The sequence below is a fragment of the Microtus ochrogaster genome, unplaced genomic scaffold (genome assembly GCF_000317375.1).
Source record: "Microtus ochrogaster isolate Prairie Vole_2 unplaced genomic scaffold, MicOch1.0 UNK2, whole genome shotgun sequence".
Lineage (NCBI taxonomy): Eukaryota > Metazoa > Chordata > Mammalia > Rodentia > Cricetidae > Microtus > Microtus ochrogaster.
The window spans coordinates 25,090,874-25,093,995 of NW_004949100.1; positions in this window are offsets into that span (position 1 = coordinate 25,090,874).

Genomic DNA, 3,122 nt, shown 5'->3' on the forward strand with positions numbered 1-3,122 from the left:
GTATCACAAGACACTGACTCCACAGAGCAGAAATCTGGGAAGCACGGTGTACAAGTTCTCTGTCTTCTTCATCAAAGATGGCATGGAGTCCTGATCTGGCTGTGTGGAGTCTTGCTTTCAGTTTCCACATGCAATAATGGCCCGGAGGAGTCCCAGAGACAGAAAGATGTGCTTCCATAGTATTGCAGGGTAATGGACAGCAGCTTTTAAAGAGAAAATTTCTAGGTTAGTTATGGTGGTATTTACTTGTAATTTCAGCATTTGAGAAGTAGAGTCAAGAGGATTGAGAATTTGAGGCCAGCCTAGGCTACATAGTGACTTAAAAAATGATATTGTCACACTCTGGAGAAAGGTGTGTCTTGAAAAGACGTCCATTAATAAAACCAAGTTCCCAACACACACTACAGGATTCATAATGAATCCTCTTACCACCCCAAACCTTTATTGTTCCTGCTTTAAGTAAACATGCTATTGTTTGAATCTAAATGCCTTCCAAAGGCCTATCTACTAAAGGCCTGTGTTCTTCAGGGCACGTTGGACCCTTTAGGAGATGGAGCCCAGAAGGAACTTAAATCTTTGGGGGTGTGCCCTTGAGAGGATCCTGGAACCCTAGTTCCGTCCTGTTTCTCTTTTCTGCTTCCTAAGTTTTAAGTCAACTTCTGTCACATCCCCCTCTCTGCAATGGTCCCGTTCCTTTCTCCTTTACCCTCTATCTCCTGGCTTTGTTTTTTATTCTGTGATCTTTGTTCTTCTGGGGCAAATGAATCTCCTTTGTGCTGAGAGCTTGGTCTTGGGGTCCTGAGCCAATACTGAGCTCTTTAACTCCCTATCTGGGGTAAGTATACTTATGAAGCATTTCCCCAAGAAAAGTTTTGTCATATAGCAGCTCTGCATGCTGGGATGCACTTTTAGTCCTAGCATTCTGGAGGCAGAGGCATGTGTATATCTTGTGAGCATCTTGCTAGCTGGAGATACACAGTGGGACCTTGTCTCAAAAAACAAAAACAACAACAACAAAAAAAAAACCAAGCAAACAAATATTCCTCCAACTCCAAACCCAGTTTTGTTAGGAAGCCAAGGCTGGCCTCAGATGTCCTAAGTAGCCCAGACAGGACTTGAATTCATGGCCCCTTTGTTTCAGTTTCTTGCAGTGTGTCGCTCCCAAGTTGCAGAACAAATTATAGACACAAATGAGATTCATTGTACAAAGTGTGAAAATAAAGAGATGTTTAAAGAAAATTTATGATCTTATTTTATTCAAAGATAGCACTAACTAACTGGAAAAAGCTGTCTTAGAGATGTGACATACATGTTTTCTTTAGAGATGAGATTTTATTATGCTGTGGAAGCTAGTCTTGAGCTTATGGATTGAAATGATCATTCCAAATAGCCAGCCATCCAAGTAGCCAGAACTACAGGCACTGTAGTGGTATAAGGGAGCAGTTCATTGCTGCTAAAAAGACCAAATTTTTAGATTACAGGGAAACACGAGGGAGAAGAATCTCAGGTCGTTAGCATAGACCAGATTCTCAGAAAGATCATAGGGGAGAACTTCCTCAAACTAAGGAAAGATTTATCCATTCAGATACAATTCAACCAGATGGCAGGATACAGAATCAACTTGCAAAGATTCAATAGCTTTGCTATACAAACAACAAATATCCAGAAAAGGAGATCATGAACTTACTTCCATTCACAACAGCCTCAGAAATTATAGAGGAAAAAACCTAACTAAGGAGGGGAAGGACCTTTACAACAAAAACCTTAAGCTTCTGAAGGAAGAGCTAGAGAAAGAAACTATAAAATGGAAAGATACCGGGTATACATGGATTGGTAGAATTAATTTTGTGAAAATAAACATATCACAAATAGCTGTTTACAGATTGTAGTACAATCCCAATCAAAATCCCCACCTCATTCTTCACAGGAATAGAAAAAAAGTATTCTAAATTTTGTATGAAACCACAGAGATCCCAGATGGGAAACACAATCCTGCCTCCCTCCTCAAAATTCTGGAGGTATCACCATTCTAGACCTCAAGATATGTGGCAGAGCCATTGTGATAAAAACAGTATGGCATTGGCACAAAGCAGATGTGTAGACCAATGGAACAAAAGCAAAGACCCACACATGAGTATATGTAACTTCAGCCTCTTAATAGTCACAAAGATGCCAAAAATACACCAAGAAAAGAAAGCATCTTCAACAGATGGTGCTGGGAAAACTGGATGTCTGTTTACAGAAGAATGAAATTAGTCCCATGTCTTCAACCTTTCTTAAAGACTATCAAACGGACCAAAGACATTCAGGTTAGTTAGTTTTTGTTAGGTTGTTGTTAGTTTTTGAGAAACTGAAAGCATTCAAAGGAAACATAACCAGAAACTACATGATACAGGTGTAAGGAAGGATTTTATGACTAGGATTCCATTTACTCAAGACTTAAGGCCAACAACACTAACGACGGCCTTTCAGCACAGCTAAAGAAACCATTATTTGGATGAGAAGAAAGCTCTCAGAATTGGAGAGAATCTTTGCAAGCTAGTCATCTGACAGAAGATTACGATACAAAATAAATAACTCTAAAAACAGAATCAAAACAAACAAACATACAAAATGACCCACTCAAAAATTAGGTGATAGACTTGAACAAAGAATACTCAAAAGAAGTAAAAATGGTTAAGACTTATGTCTGGGCTTTTCAGTTCTAGTCTCTGGCAAAGGATGAGGGAGATCTGGCTAGATAGAGAAGTTTCATATATACATATATATATATGTATATATATATATATATATATACATATATATATATATATATATATATAACAATAATCAAACTTTTCCAAGTAAAGTACACAGAAACTCACAGGTCATTTTGAATGCACTAGGCTTACACTTCTTAGACTTGCCTAACCAGATGACAGATGTGACCCTATGTTCAGATCTGGCTCAGGTGAAGATATCAAGATGCATTAAAAGATGATTTTCTGGGATTTTACCATGTGAGGCACTTAAGCTTGCAGAATGGAAAGTGGATTGTTTCCTGGGGAGGGAGAGTACAGATGCATGTGCCATTTCCTTCTGTGTGTTACAACACCTCAGAGCAGAAGGGATGCCGCCCAAAC